This window comes from Pseudophryne corroboree, chromosome 12 (genome assembly GCF_028390025.1).
Source record: "Pseudophryne corroboree isolate aPseCor3 chromosome 12, aPseCor3.hap2, whole genome shotgun sequence".
NCBI classification, from domain to species: domain Eukaryota; kingdom Metazoa; phylum Chordata; class Amphibia; order Anura; family Myobatrachidae; genus Pseudophryne; species Pseudophryne corroboree.
In genome coordinates this window covers 105,841,600-105,858,308 of record NC_086455.1, presented here as the reverse complement: position 1 = coordinate 105,858,308, position 16,709 = coordinate 105,841,600, and positions in this window count along the sequence as shown.

Genomic DNA, 16,709 nt, shown 5'->3' with positions numbered 1-16,709 from the left:
TTCTCCCTCCCAGCAGTGCAAGCGGGCGAGCGGCGGCGTGATGACGTCACGGGACTTGCATGATGAAGACGTGATCGTGTGTATGGACCCGGCCGCGGCGGAGTCTCCCAGCCGGGAGGAAGGTATGCAATCATAATTGTGCTGTAGTGGAGTCTTCTTGTTGCAGGCGGGGATGTAGGATTTTGAGTTGATGGGGGCGCGATCGTAACTGTTGTGCTTGGTGCCAGACGGCAAACAGAGCACTACAGTTACGATCGTACCCCCGTCGACTCAAAATCCTACACCCCCGCCTGCAACACGAAGACTCCACTACGGCACAGTTATAATCGCATCCCATCCACCCCCTCCCGGCTGGAAGACTCCGCAGCGGCACAGCTACAATTGCTCCCCCAATGCCTCCCCCGCCCCGCTGACTGAAAGTCACACACCCCGCCTGGAAGACTCCGCCGGGTCCGTGCTGTGTGACAGTGTCATGAAGCAGAGGATGCAGCAGGTGCGAGTGTGCAGCTTAATTTGGTGTCACCCCATTGAAGGGTGACACCCGGGTGCGGGCCGCACCCCCCGCACCCGCCTCATGACGCCACTGGTCCCCAGTACCAAATTCCCTCTCTGTACCATTTTTCCCAAAAAGACATCCTCGGCTGTATCAGGACATTAAAAAACCCTATTTATTTGCCTACAAAATGCCATTGTACCTACTGTCCACATAAATATAGATATGTGGACATATGGTAGTGGGCAAACTAAAGATTACACGACTGTGACAGCTCACTGAGTGGGTGAATCGCCTTCAGCAGCAGCAGTATCTAACAAACAAATCCAGCTCATTCAGATACAGGCTACTCTGTGTATCACCACATTTACTAAGAGATATACGGCTGACAGCCTCATTAAAAAAACAAAGGGATGTCTTGGCAAAATGGCTTACCCCACTTGGACTCTCCTCAGGATTTGTGATTTCTGATAACGCCACAAACATTGTGAGAACATTAATGCTGGGTGAATTCCAACACATCCTATGTTTTGCTCACACAATCAACTTAGTGGTACAGGGCTTTTTAAAATGACAGGGGCATGCAGGAGATACTGTCTGTGGCCTGAAAAATTTCTGGACATTTTCCTCATTCAGCCACAGGATGCAGGAAAGTGGAGCACTTGTAAGAACAGTTCAATTTGCCCTGACACCAACTGAAGCAAGAGTTGGTAACCAGGTGGAATTCCACCCTTTGTATGCTTCAGCGGATGAAGGAACAGCTAAAAGCCATCCACAGCTATACAACAGGCTATGACATTGGGAGAGGAGAGGGAGTGTATAATTTCCCAGCACATTGGAAAATACTTTCTGTGCTGTGCAAGGTGCTCAAACCCTTTGAAGTAGTCACTTGTGAAGTGAGTTCAAACACTGCTAGCTGGAGTCAGGCGATTCACCTAATTAGGCTTTTGTACAATCAGCTGGAGAAAAATGAAGGAGATTAAATTAATTGATTCCGTTAACTATGTAGGACCTGTAGATCACACTCTTTATTCGCTTTGCCAGGATCCAAGGGTTGCCAATATATTGAAATCGGATCACTACATTTTGGCGACCGTGCTTGATCTTTAAGTCATACATTGCATCTTTCTTTACAACTGACTCTGATTTTAAGAGATGCAAAGAGCTCCTGGTGTGCAAGTTGGCAACTCAAGTGGTACACAACATGATGACATCTCCTCCTTCAGTTTCTCCTGCAGCTGCCAGGAAAAAACTCAGCTTTTCCAAAATACCCATTCGTAATGCAGAGGAATCAACACAACATTTTGACGGGATGTAGTTATGAGTCGCTTTGACTACTGGAAAGAATAAAAGGCAATTTGGAGGCCCTTGTATAAACTTGCTTTGCATTAATTAAGCTACCCACCCTCCAGTGTATAGGCTATTGGTATAGGCTATTTCCGTAAGGATGATGTACACACTGATGAGGATGAGGATGGTAGTGACAATGGCATCTTCACACTGCAAACCTGTTAGCTTAAGGCCACTGGTAGCTTGTTTTGTGGGGCCCAAATAAACCAATCACTTCAGCCACAAAAGTGGCAATACTTGTCGCTGAAGTGCTTGGTTTGTTAAACTGTGCATGTCCTTTTAATATTTAAAGGGTGGATGTCTGTAACCCAAGGACGATTCCATCTTGCATTACTTTTGAGTCCTGCCACTGCTGTGTGGCAATGTTTCTTAGATGTCATATAAACTGCCGTGTGTTTGTAGCACTGATCTGTTGCTTAATTTAGGCAGCCAGCCTTTGGCCCATAGTCAAATGCAGGAGGGTTTCTGGTTGCCCAAAAAAACCCTCCTATTTCCCAGTGGCTAAAATTATGACCACAATATTATATAATATGGTTACTAGAACTGTCACCACAATATGCAGTTTAGGGGCAGCGTGGAGCTAGTGGTAGCAGCAATATTGCTGTGTGTGGATCTAAGCACAGTAGCTGCCAGGAAGAAGTGACAGGTGCCTTACCATAACGTGGGATAATGTATGCTTAGCAAGTGCAGTTCAGTCTTTACTAGTTCTATTATGTTTGTGTCTTTATTTATTTTAGGATGTTTAAACTTTTACTTACCACTTTTGTTTTTATATTAGCTAAATATGTTTGATACATTCTTTATTATAGATCATCTATAGTGTGTATAAAACATGGATCTTTAAACTGCGGCCCTCCAGCTGCTGTGAAACTACACATCCCAGCATGCCCTGCCCCAGTTTTAGCATACCTTAATAACAAAACTGTGGCAGGGCATGCTGGGATGTGTAGTTTCACAGCAGCTGGAGGGTCACATGTTGCAGACCCATGGTATAAAAAAACCAATGTGTACATACATATACTGTATGTCCAGGGTTGGTACTAGGTTCTTCTACAGCTCCCCCAGACTCCCGCACTTGCACCAATGTTCTGCAGAGTGGGAGATTGTGGCTTGCATTTGGAAATCCCCTCCTAGAAGTCCTGTGTTTGCCACTTCTTTGACCTATGTTAGTGAACAATATTGTGAGCTGTGAGGTTGTGAAAAATGACTGGAAATGAGTGGGAATTAATATTATTGAGGTTAATAATACTCCAGGAACAAAACAAAGGCCCAAATTATGTGTTTAACTTATTTGTAAATTTTTGGAAAAAATCCAAAACCAAAACAAGTCACAGCCGAAATCCAAAACTAAATTCAAAACCAGAATCAGACAAATTAGAACCAAAACCAGCAAAAATGGTCTGGCGCACACCTCTTACTTCACACTACTCTACTTGAAGTGGCGCCACAGACACCAGTGATTGTGCAGCCTTAAATAAAGAAGTACTGTAAAAATGAGGTGCATCTGATGATATGTGAAAATGCGTGTCTGATGGATGTAGTGTTCAAAACCACACGTAACAAAGGCAGATACAACATGTGAAGTTTTAAAATCAAACTGCATTAATTGGTATTGCCAGTTTAACAAAACCATATGCTAATAAAACTACAGATGTGTCCTCACACATTTTGCCTCAATACACCATGCAGCAAGAGATGCATGGCGTGAGTCAGCCGGCAGCTCCCAGGCAGGTTTACTAACGTTTGGCATCTTTTTTTGTCTTATTTACATTGCTATGTTACTACGATGCTCAAGCAGCTTCCGCTGATTAAAATATGCGGAATGCCTCTATTCTGTGTGCGACTGTGGCAATATCTGCATACGAAATGCTATATTACAGTGATTTTCAGGAAAATCGGTAATATAGCATTTCATATGATACAGCCGCAGTCACACACAGAATATAGGCATGCAGCATATAATTTTAACCACTGCTTGTGCATCTTATTCACATAGGAATGCGATTTCTACACATAAATGAAAAAGTTGCACATAAAGATGCTCTGTGCTACCAAGTTACCCCACGAAGGGCTGTTTATCGTGACTGCAGGACTGCAGCAAGGTTGTAGGAGGACACATCTGCATGTTTTCATGCTATCAAAGTTAAGCACCAATGCCACCATTGATAGAGACCTTCGAGGGTTCAATCTTCGATGACCATCCCTAGTTTATTTTCAACAGGGGTGCCACAATGTTTTTAGGCTGGGGGAGTTGAAGATACTGTATAATTTCATTTTGGCACACCTAAATTGCTGAATGTTGCCCCCTCAGGGGCAACTGGACCTACCTGCCACACCACCTACCTGATTACAGAGATAGACATCTATTTCTATCTATATTTTTTAGAGATGAGCAGATCTGGTGCTGTGTTGTATATAAAGGGGTGCTGTTTCTGTCCCCAGGGGTACTTTCTTGTATATAAAGGGGTGCTGTGTCTGCCCCCATGGGTTCTTAGTTGTACATAAAGGGGTGCTGTATCCGTCCCCATGGGTTCTTAGTTGTACATAAAGGGGTGCTGTGTCTGCCCCCATGGGTTCTTAGTTGTACATAAAGGGGTGCTGTATCCGTCCCCATGGGTTCTTAGTTGTACATAAAGGGGTGCTGTGTCCGTCCCCATGGGTTCTTAGTTGTACATAAAGGGGTGCTGTGTCCGTCCCCATGGGTTCTTAGTTGTACATAAAAGGGTGCTGTGTCCATCCCCATGGGTTCTTAGTTGTACATAAAGGGGTGCTGTATCCGTCCCCATGGGTTCTTAGTTGTACATAAAGGGGTGCTGTGTCCGTCCCCATGGGTTCTTAGTTGTACATAAAGGGGTGCTGTGTCCATCCCCAGGGGTGCTTTGCTGTACATAAAGGGGTGCTGTGTCGTTCATCAAGGGCTGCTTTGTTGGTCCAGGGGTGCTCTGTCCATCTAGGGGTGCTCTGCCAGTCCATCAAGGGGCTGCTGTGTCCTTCAGTGGTGCTCTGTCTGTCCATCCATGGTCTCTGCCTAGTGTAAAAAAATTGAAAGCTAAAAATATAATTGAATATATATATATTTTGTGCTATACTATTAATTTCCTATGACACTGCCAGTCAGACTGCAGTGTAATAACCATATACATATTGTGACACTTTAGGTGGTACCCCAATTTAATATATTATATATACTAAATATATTAGTACCTCAATTTAATGTATATTATGTCCAAATAGTGTGACGCTGTAGGTCATACCACAGTGCCATTTTCATACACGTATTGTGACGCTGTAGGTCATACTGCAGTGTAATTTTCATTGTGAAAAGTAGATTATGGGTCTTCAACCTGCGGCCCTGTAGCTGCTGTGGAACTACACAACCCAGCATGTCCTGCCTCAGTTTTAGCATGCTTTAATAACAAAACTGTGGCAGGGCATGCTTGGATGTGTAGTTCCAAAGCAGCTGGAGGGTTTGCAGGTTGAAGACCCATACTGTAGGTCATACCACAGTGTAATTTTCATACAAGTATTGTATTGTGAGACTGTAGGTCGTACACCAGCGCATTCACATAAGCTGTGTAACTCTGCAGTGTCATTTGTGAACAATTTAAAAAATGTTAAAGAAAGTTAACCTAAAAATATTTTTTTTGTATATTCTGTTGTGTGTTGTACCACACTGCATTTGTGTTTATTGATATGGAGAATGAACAGTTGAGACAGCAAGAGCAACATACTGTACTAGAGATGCAGCTGCTGCCACCAGTCATTATGATACTAGTCTGTCAAAGTCATCATCTAAAGCTTATGCCCAGGGGCACAGAGGGCTTAAGTCAGGGCAATAATCTACAGTGCTAAAGAAAAAAATCAAAAGCAAAGTTAGCTGCAGAAAGACATAAAATTGCCAATATGCCGTTTACCACATGATAAAATATATATAAAAATACCGCGCTATGTATATGTTAGCAGCTCCGTATAAACAGTAAAACGAAAGATAAAAGCGATAATAAATTGGAGCGCTTGATTAAACAAACGCTCATACCTGTAAAAAAAAAAAGGGTTATTTTGTATAAATGTTACAGCTCTTTTATGAATGTTTAAAAGAGGTGAATGAGGGTTTTTAAAGTCCGGATTATATCCACAATTTCTGGGTGCGGGTTAAAACTCTCCCTGCTATCCCTACCTATGGTGCCCACGGCTTGATGTTAGATCAGCCTGACCGGCTGCAGCGTACTTTAACAGTTCCCGTCTCTCTGTGTCTCCGGCTTAATCCTCCTCGTATGGCTCACAGTTTCAGAGCGTGGGCACAGGAACCAACTGTGTGCTCAGAAACATCACAAATCCCTGTTGCAGGTGCCTTGTATGAGCCTGAGCTTTCCAATACTGTACTTAAAGAGGATGCTCCTTCCACCATTTGTGTGCCCTCTGCAAATGTGGGGATGAATAGCACACGTCAACATGCTGACCTAGAAATCGAGGATGCTGCTGTGGAATTGCACCAGGATGTGGAGTATATTTGTGTAGCTTGCGCTAATAAGGATGATGAGAACGTTGATGATATTGAGGATGAGGATGTTGATACCGAGGATGTTGTTTGTTTAAATCAGGCAACAGTGGAAACAGCTGTTGCCTATGATATGAAAAAATCCATTGTCATGCCAGGGCAAACGACAAAAAGCCACCTCTTATGTGTGGAATTATTTCTATCCAAACTGGACAATTGTCAAGCCATCTGTACCATTTGTAAAGCAAGAGTAAGTAGATATAGGGACCATAACCATCTAGGAACCTTCACCCTGTTAAATCACTTTATAAACTTTGGCTAAAAATATAACAATCAGTCCAGCATCACCTAGCTCCCTTCTCTCTGTTAGATCCAAGTGCCTGCAATCTCCACCCCCAACACCTTCATCATCAACATCCTCAATCATGATTGGAAGTAGTCCTGCATCCAATTTCATAAGCATGACTGACTCCTCTCCTATCAGAGACTCCACAGAAGGATCCTTGAGTGCTATGCCAATTGCTGCTTCTGTGAGTGGATCTTTATCTCAGAAGGGGACCGGGAAGACTACTTGTAGTAATTTAACAAAACAATTAACTGTTAAACAAACCTTTTCAAGGGGGAGCAAGTATGACAGCAGTCACCCAGTTGCACACCCGATTACTGACACCATAACAACTATGCTGGTATTAGATGTGCATCCAGTATCTGCCATTAATGCCATAAGTTTTAGACAGTTGATTGATGTCCTGTGTCCCTGCTACCAAATTCCATCTAGATTCAACGTCACTAGAAAAGTAATTCCCAGTCTGTACTAGGATATTAAAAAAACCTTATTAATGTCCACTGAAATACTGTTGTACCCACTGTCCTCTTAACCATAGATATGTGGACAAGCGGGACAGGGCAAACTAAAGATACATGACTGTGACAGCCCACTGGTTAGGTGTATTGCCTTCAGCAGCATAATCTAACAAATGGCAGCTCATTCAGAGGCAGGCTACTCTGTATCACCGGCTTCACTAAGAGGCATACTGCTGACAATCTCTTAGAAAAACTCAAGGAAATCATTGCAAAATGGCTTACTCCGCATGGACTCTCCTCAGAATTTGTGATTTCTGACAATGCCACAAATATTGTGAGAGCATTACAGATGGGTGAATTCCAACATGTCTCAATTTTTGCTCACACAATTAACTTGATGGTGCATTTTTTCCAATGACAGGGGGTGCAGGAGGTGCTCTTTGTGGCCCAAAACATTTCGAGACATTTTCAACATTCATCAAGTACATGTCTAAGATTACAGCACCTGCAAGTACTGTTGAATTTGCCCTGCCGTCACCTGGAGCGAGAGGTAGTAACTAGGCGGAATTCTACCCTTTATATGCTTCAGTGGATGGAGGAGCAGCAAAAGGCCATCCAAGGCTACACAATAACCTATGACATAGGAAAAGGAGAGGGAATGTACCTTACTCAAGCACAGTGAAGAATTCTTTTTGTGTTGTGCAAGGTTCTCACACCCTTTGAAGTTGCCACATGTGAAGTGAGTTCAGACACTGCCAGATTGAGTCAGGTAATTCCGCTAATTAGATTTATGGAAAAGCAGCTAGAGAAACTGAAGGAGGAGCTGAAATGGAGCGATTCCACTAAGTATGTCGGACTTGTAGATTAAGCCTTTCATTCGCTTCACCAGGATCCATGGGTTGTCAATCTCTTGAAATCAGATCACTATATTTTAGTGACTATTCTTCTTCTATCCTAGGTTTAAGCCAAATGTTGTGTCTTTCTTCCAATGGATGCTAATGTGAAGAGATGCAAAGAGCTGTTGGTGAATGAATTGTCAGCTGAAGCAGCATGTGACATGGCAACATCTCCTTCAGTTTCTTCGGCAACTGCGGCTGCCAGAAAAAACACACTGGTGGAGATGTAGATCAGTCAGCAAAACCTTATGATGTCTGGTCGGGGCTAAAACAACTGCATACAACCATAGGCATTTATATAATGTGTGCAGTGTGTGCAGTGCACATGGGCTCCTGGGTCCGGGGGGGGGGGCACACCCCACACACTGCACCCATGAAGTATACTTACCCCTCCGGAGCCATGTGATGACAGCCCTGCAGTACGGGCAGAAATCACTTGGAAAATGTCCGTTGCAGCCATTTCTGAGTGATTTGCGCATGCACACTGGAGATGTCCCTGGGAACAAGGCACAGATGTCATGTTCCCTGAGACCTGTGCATGCGCAGTAGACCCTGGATCTATGCCAGAGTCTACTAGCTGCTGGGGAGGAGAGGGCATGCAATGGAAGCTGCATGCGGGTCCACTCCTGCCTACAACTGGACAAATTAATATACTGTAAAGAAGATGTACATACTGGTGGGGATGATGATGATAACAATGACGACATCTTATTATGTAGAGCCAGTCTTTTATGTAGAGATCATTGCAACTAATGTCCAATGCGCATTGGCAGTTTGTTGTGTTGGTCTAATAAAACCAATCATTTCAGCCACAAGTGGCAGTCCCTGTCATTGAAGTGACTGGTTTGTTAAACTCTGAATGTCCTGTTTCATATATACAACATAAGGGGGGGTGGAAGGGTCCAAGGACAATTCCATCTTGCACCGCTTTCCCTTTAATTATGGGCTGTTTGTTGGTGAATTGTGGAATATTTACAGCTCTTCTGTGCATTCTTTTTATTTGGCTTTGTAAGCCTTTTCAGGAACCCTTGTCTATTAAAATTGTATTTTTTGGTTATTAAAAATGAATTGCAAATTAGTAACAGTTGGATTAGTGCAATAACTAATATTTTTTTTGTCTATGCAATAAAGACTGCCACCAATGCCCCAATGATTAATTCTAATTTTTTAATTAAATTACTAATAAATTCTTCCTCCCGCTACTTACATACTCTACCTCCCTTGGGTCCCTGATCTAGCTAATTAATTAATACAAAAATCAGTTGTGTATATTGGTCAAAAACATACATATTTACTATACTGTGTGTAAAGCTGGCTGAGGCAACCTGAGGCACTCGACCCATTGTTGACAAACAACGTCCAGCAGGCCAGGCAATCAGCATGGGGGTCAACGCACATCTCTAAAGGCCCATATATACGGGCCAATGCAGGAGAGATGTGTGCTGAGCGAACCGCTCAACACACATCTCTCCCGCCGCTCAGCACAGCGCGATCTGTGCTGAGCGTGCGGGGGGAGCCGGGGGGGCTGCTCACTTCACCCAGCCAATCTCTCAGCAGCGATAGCGATGCGCGGGGATGCGCATCGCTATCGCTGTAGGGTGTACACACGGAGCGATAATGCTCATATTCTAAGCAATCTAGTCAGATTGCTTAGAATATCGCTTCGTCAGTACCCCCCTTAACTATCTATCTGGAATGCAGTTAAAATGCCGTCTGTCGGGATCCCGGCGATCAGGAGAACGATACTGGAATCAAGATAACTGGTGAAATACCGACAGATGAAATACCGCCCGCCGCCCGGTATACCCATTCGGTTGGTGGTTCCATGCTGCCAACCTAGTGGGAATAAAACCTGTGGCAAATTAAGCTAGCCACGTGCCCAAAGGGTGGCGAGTGCAGCGAGCCAGTGAGGGGACTCGCTTCCTTACTGCCGTGATTCCGGCAGATGGGATCGGTATGCTGACAGCCGGCATCCCATCTGCCGGTAAATCATACCGAATCCGATAGATTCTATCTATCTGTCTATCTACCTACCTATCTACCTACCTATCTACCTGTCTGTCTGTCTGTCTGTCTGTCTATCTATCTATCTATCTATCTATCTATCTATCTATCTATCTATCAATATAGGGAAGCAGTCACCATTCCGCTAGTCGGGATTCCGGATGTCACAATGGCGACGGCAGAATCCCGACTAGCAGGGAAATACTGATGCCGGAATCCCGGCACCACATGCTTTCTTCCCTCTATGAATAAATCCTGTGAATAAATCCTGTGGCGAGCGCAGTAAGCTAGCGCTCGCCCCTCTGCCTGCATACCCCTGGCCGGGATCCCGCTGCCGGTATACTGACAGCTGGGGTCCCGGCTGGCGGTTTTACGTACTAATCCCTACATTCGCACGTATATGCACACATTTATGTTAAAAACAGCATAGAGAAAGAATGTGGAATCTATATAATAGTATATCAGAATAAAAATACAATAAGGGGCCCATTTATTATTCATTGACACGATAAATAGAATTTCTTATGGACGTTATTTGGGTAATAATAACATATACTTTTCCACCCAGATGTATTAAAAATCACATCCAAGGACAGGTGCTCCGATAGCAGCCTGTACCTGCGATGTGTACAGTAAAGTGATCGCATCAGCGATCGCTTTATTTTGTGTTGTGGGCTTTATTTTGTTTGTGTTGTACGCCAGTTGCTGATACCAGGAGGGATCCACAGGATAAACTATGCAATATGTAGCTCATAGGCTACATCGGCTAACGTAATCGCTATTGCGATCGGAAACAGGGAAAGCGCAGCAGATAAACCCCTGTAATTCTTTCAGGTGCTAATTAAATTATAAGGGTATTCCACCTGAAAAAAAAAATTTTTCAGGGGATTTTCCACAAAATGTGTATAATAAATATGCCCTAAGACATAGCTGTAATGTGTGAGTAACACTGCTCATGGTCATCCTAGATGGCAGCTGCATTGACTGGCACATCTTAAATGTTTTTTTGGGGGCGAGCCGCCCCCTTGTTCTCCCGTTCCGACACCTATGATTCTGATCCAGAATGATGTATCTAAAACGATAAGCTACTCCTGCAGCGCCCTCTACTGAACAAATCACAAACAGCAGAAAAAACTTATGAGAAACATGTATTGGTGCGTCTACTGAGGAACAGCCTTTGTATCCCTGGTTGTAGCCTAGTGTTCTTATTTACAAAGCGCTTCATGGCAAGTTGGAGATTAAAATTTAAAGCGACACTCAAAGCTTGTGTAAAGTCCGGTGAGCTTTACACTGAATGTGAGTGCTGCTTTAAATTTGGAAAGGGGGAACAAATGGCATTGTGGTAGAACATAGCACCCATTGTTCTCACTTTAGAGGGAGATGTACAGTACTGAGGGACAGATTTATTAAGCCTTGTAAAGTCATAAAGTGGAAGGTGATAACACACCAGCCAATCAGCTCCTAACTTCTATGTTACAGGCTGGGTTTGAAAAATGACAGGAGCTGCAGTGGCGGAACTTGTGAATGGTGGGCCCAGGTGCAAAACTATACTTTGGGCCCCCCTTCTCCATCCCACCCCAAGTTCACAATATGCCACAAGACAGTGGGTGAGATAAAGGGTGACGGGCATGAGGCAGAGGATGATGGGAATGAGGCAGAGGACGACAGGTAGATGGAGAGTTGGTGAAAGGGAGAGGCAATGGGTGACAGGAAAAAGGTGAGAGGGAGAAGCAGTGGGTGCCAGGGTGAGGCATTGGAAGATGGAGAGAGTGACAGGGATAGGGTGATTGGGAGAAGGTGAAGAGGAGAAGCAGAGGGTATGAGAGGTCTCTGTAGGAAGGATTAAAGGGAGTAAACTGGGTTGAAAGGGCTCACTGGGACATGTAGGGAAAGTGTCAGTGGGGGAGATAGGCAGAAAAAAAAACAAGTGGCTTTAACATGAGAGCTGATGAAAGACAATGCTACTGTAGTGTAAGAGGGTGTAGTATGGCTGCCAGGCGGTCAGGAGACCGCCGGTCAGCATACTGATGCCGGGATCCCGGCGGGGAGGGGCGAGTGCAGCAAGCCCCTTGCAGGCTCGGCGGCGACCTGCGGTCGCCACGGGTTCTATTCCCACTCTATGGGTGTCGTGGACACCCACTAGTGGAAATAGTCCCTGTTGGTTGGCATGCCGACCATCGGGATAGTGAGGGGGCGGGATTTTAGTGGAGGTCATGTGACCATCAGTCTCCCAACCGCCGGTCACATGAATACCACCCCTGTAAGAGTTTACTAAAGGGACAGAAGAAGAATTATGTTTGGGAAGAGGAGAGATAGTGAGAAGGAGGGAGGGAGAGAGAGACGGGGTAATAGAGATAGAGGGGTGAAGATGAAGGAACAGGTGCAGTGGAACAGAGAGAGAAAGAAACAGGAGATGGAGGGAGAGAGAGTAATGGATACGGAGAGAGGGAGACAAGAGAGAAAGAGAGAGACAGAAGGGGGGCGGAGAGAGAGGAACAGAGACGGAGAGAGAGACTGAGAGGGGGAGATGGAGAGAGAGAGGGAAGATGGAGAGAAGGGGCGAGAGAGGTGAAGAGGAAGGAAAAGAGGCGCAGGGAAACAAAGAGAGAGACGTAGGGAGAGAGCGGGGGTCGGAGATGGAGATAGAGAGGGATGGAGATGGAGACAGGGAGGGGAAGACCAGTGCCAGATTAAGGTCCATGGGGCCTGGAACTGAAATTTTGACATTTTTGAAGGGCCTACTGTATCACGTCACAGGGTGTATGACCAGCGCCAGGTGGATGTAGCTATTGAATATATATATATATATATATATATATATAGAGAGAGAGAAACAGTTGGCGGCACTCCACGGATTCTCAAAGAAAAGACAGCTACACAGGCTTGATTGTCAACGTTTCAGGTGCTATTTAATCACACCTTTCGTCAGGATCCTGACGAAAGGTGTGATTAAATAGCACCTGAAACGTTGACAATCAAGCCTGTGTAGCTGTCTTTTCTTTGAGAATCCGTGGAGTGCCGCCAACTGTTTCTCTCTCTGTATCTGCTCCGTCTGGACCGTGGAGGGCACCCAGGTATTTAAAACATTTGTTTGGAGTGCCGGTCATTTTTGGAACTATATATATATATATATATATATATATATATATATATATATATATATATATATAAAAATATGGCCTGGATGTTCGGCACTCACAAGTACACGTCAGCTCGCCGGGTGCCCTCCACAGCGCTGCGGCAATGTGGATAAACACGAATAGGCGGCACTCAAAGTACTTTTGATGACGGTTAATTAAAACCGAAACGTTAAGACTACACAAGATGGAGTGATCTCTGTTCTTGTTTATGCAAAAGTCTGTGAGTGCTGCCCAGTGGCGGATCCAGGGGGGAGGGGGGGGCAACCAGGCACGTGCCCCCCCTGTCATTTAGAAGATTCAACGGAGTCAGGTGCCGCGGGCACCTCCTCCGTTGTCTCCCGTTCCGCTTGTACAAGTTCCACTCAGCTACTTTGAGAGCCGAGGATTCGGGAGCCACCGAGCGCTGTGCCCCTCAGCATCAGTGCGCTGGCTCCTCCTGCTCTGTGACCTGGTGCCGGTGGTGATCTCCGTGCTCTGGTCGCAGTCCCGCGGATGTCACGTGGTTTCCGGCCGCGACACAGAGCCTGACTGGGGGGCCGTCTGCGCTGTGCAGTGTGTGCGGGACTCGGGAGTGCAGGGAGGATGCGGCTGTCATTGTGCAGGTGGGTGGGAGAGCAGCAGGCGCCGTGCAGCAGGGTGCATAGAAGAGTGTGTAACTATGTGGCCCAAAATACAATGGGAAGGGGGGATAGTGTATTAATATTTTAACATTCTGTGGCTGTGTTTGTGTGTATATGTGTGTGGGTGCATATGTGGTTGTTTGTATATATGTGCTGTGTGTGTATATGTGGCTGGTTGTGCTTATGTGACTGTATACTGTATATGGCTGTCTGTATATGTGACTGTGTGACTGTGTGTGTGTGTGTGTGTGTGTGTGTGTGTGTGTGTGTGTGTGTGTGTACTGTATATGGCTGTCTGTGCATATGTGGCTGTCTGTGTATACTGTATCTGGCTGTCTGTATACAGTATGTGACTGTGTGTGCATATGCAGCTGTCTGTGTACATGTAAACTGTATGTAATGTGACTGTGTGTGTGTACTGTATGTGGCTGACTGTGTATAAGTGACTGTGCATATGTGGCTGTGTGTATATGCGACTATATGTGACAGTGTGTTTACTGTATCTGGTTGTCTGTGTATATGTGACTGTGTATGTATACTGTATGTGACAGTCCGTGCATATGTGACTGTGTATTGTATGTGTGTCTGCAGTGCCAGATTAAGGTCCTCATGGGCCTGGAGCTGTAATTTATGAAGGGCCAGTGTGCGCCGCTGCAAGGGGTGTGACCAGCATGGTGGGGGTGTGACTACCGATATAGGGGTGTGGTGTGGCTAGCACCATGGAGGGCATAGCTACCCACCTACCTAACTATGGTTTATTTCTCTGACGTCCTAGTGGATGCTGGGAACTCCGTAAGGACCATGGGGAATAGCGGCTCCGCAGGAGACTGGGCACAAAAAGTAAAAGCTTTAGACTAGCTGGTGTGCACTGGCTCCTCCCCCCATGACCCTCCTCCAAGCCTCAGTTAGATTTTTGTGCCCGAACGAGAAGGGTGCAAGCTAGGTGGCTCTCCTGAGCTGCTTAGAAGTAAAAGTTTAAATAGGTTTTTTATTTTCAGTGAGTCCTGCTGGCAACAGGCTCACTGCATCGTGGGACTAAGGGGAGAAGAAGCGAACTCACCTGACTGCAGAGTGGATTGGGCTTCTTGGCTACTGGACATTAGCTCCAGAGGGACGATCACAGGTTCAGCCTGGATGGGTCCCGGAGCCGCGCCGCCGGCCCCCTTACAGAGCCAGAAGAGCGAAGAGGTCCGGAGAAAGCGGCGGCAGAAGACGTTCCGGTCTTCAAATAAGGTAGCGCACAGCACTGCAGCTGTGCGCCATTGCTCTCAGCACACTTCACACTCCGGTCACTGAGGGTGCAGGGCGCTGGGGGGGAGCGCCCTGAGACGCAATAAAAACGATATAAAAACCTTATATGGCTAAAAATAATGCATCACATATAGCTCCTGGGCTATATGGATGCATTTATCCCCTGCCAGTTTCCTGAAAAAAGCGGGAGAAAAGGCCGCCGTGAAGGGGGCGGAGCCTTTCTCCTCAGCACACAAGCGCCATTTTCTTTCACAGCTTCGCTGGAAGGACGGCTCCCTGACTCTCCCCTGCAGTCCTGCACTACAGAAACAGGGTAAAACAGAGAGGGGGGCACTATTGGCAGCTATATATAAATACAGCAGCTATAACAGGGAGTAACACTTATATAAGGTTATCCCAGTATATATATAGCGCTCTGGTGTGTGCTGGCAAACTCTCCCTCTGTCTCCCCAAAGGGCTAGTGGGGTCCTGTCCTCTATCAGAGCATTCCCTGTGTGTGTGCTGGGTGTCGGTACGATTGTGTCGACATGTATGAGGAGGAAAATGATGTGGAAGCAGAGCAATTGCCTGTGTTAGTGATGTCACCCCCTAGGGAGTCGACACCTGACTGGATGGTAGTAATTAAAGAATTACGTGACAATGTCAGCACTTTGCAAAAAACTGTTGACGACATGAGACAGCCGACAAATCAATTAGTGCCTGTTCAGGCGTCTCAGACACCGTCAGGGGCGCTAAAACGCCCGTTACCTCAGATGGTCGACAGACCCTGGCACGGATACTGAATCCAGTGTCGACGGTGACGAGACAAACGTAATGTCCAGTAGGGCCACACGTTACATGATCACGGCAATGAAGGAGGCATTGTACATTTCTGACACTACAAGTACCACAAAAAAGGGTATTATGTGGGGTGTGAAAAAACTACCAGTGGTTTTTCCTGAGTCAGATGAATTAAATGAGGTGTGTGATAAAGCGTGGGTTTCCCCCGATAAAAAACTGCTGATTTCTAATAAATTATTGGCACTATACCCTTTCCCGCCAGAGGTTAGGGCACGTTGGGAAACACCCCCTAGGGTAGATAAGGCGCTCACACTCTTATCAAAACAAGTGGCGTTACCGTCTCCTGATACGGCCGCTCTCAAGGAACCAGCTGATAGAAGGCTGGAAAATATCTTAAAAGGTATATACACACATGCCGGTGTTATACTGCGACCAGCGATCGCCTCAGCCTGGATGTGCAGCGCTGGAGTGGCTTGGTCGGATTCCCTGACTGAAAATATTGATACCCTGGATAGGGACAGTATATTATTAACTATAGAGCATTTAAAGGATGCATTACTATATATGCGAGATGCACAGAGGGATATTTGCACCCTGGCATCTAGAGTAAGTGCGATGTCCATTTCTGCCAGAAGAACGTTATGGACGCGACAGTGGTCAGGTGATGCGGATTCCAAACGACATATGGAAGTATTGCCGTATAAAGGGGAGGAGTTATTTGGGGTCGGTCTATCGGACCTGGTGGCCACAGCAACGGCTGGAAAATCCACCTTTTTACCCCAGGTCACCTCTCATCAGAAAAAGACACCGTCTTTTCAAACCCAGTCCTTTCGTCCCTATAAGGGCAAGAGGGAAAAAGGCCGCTCGTTCCTG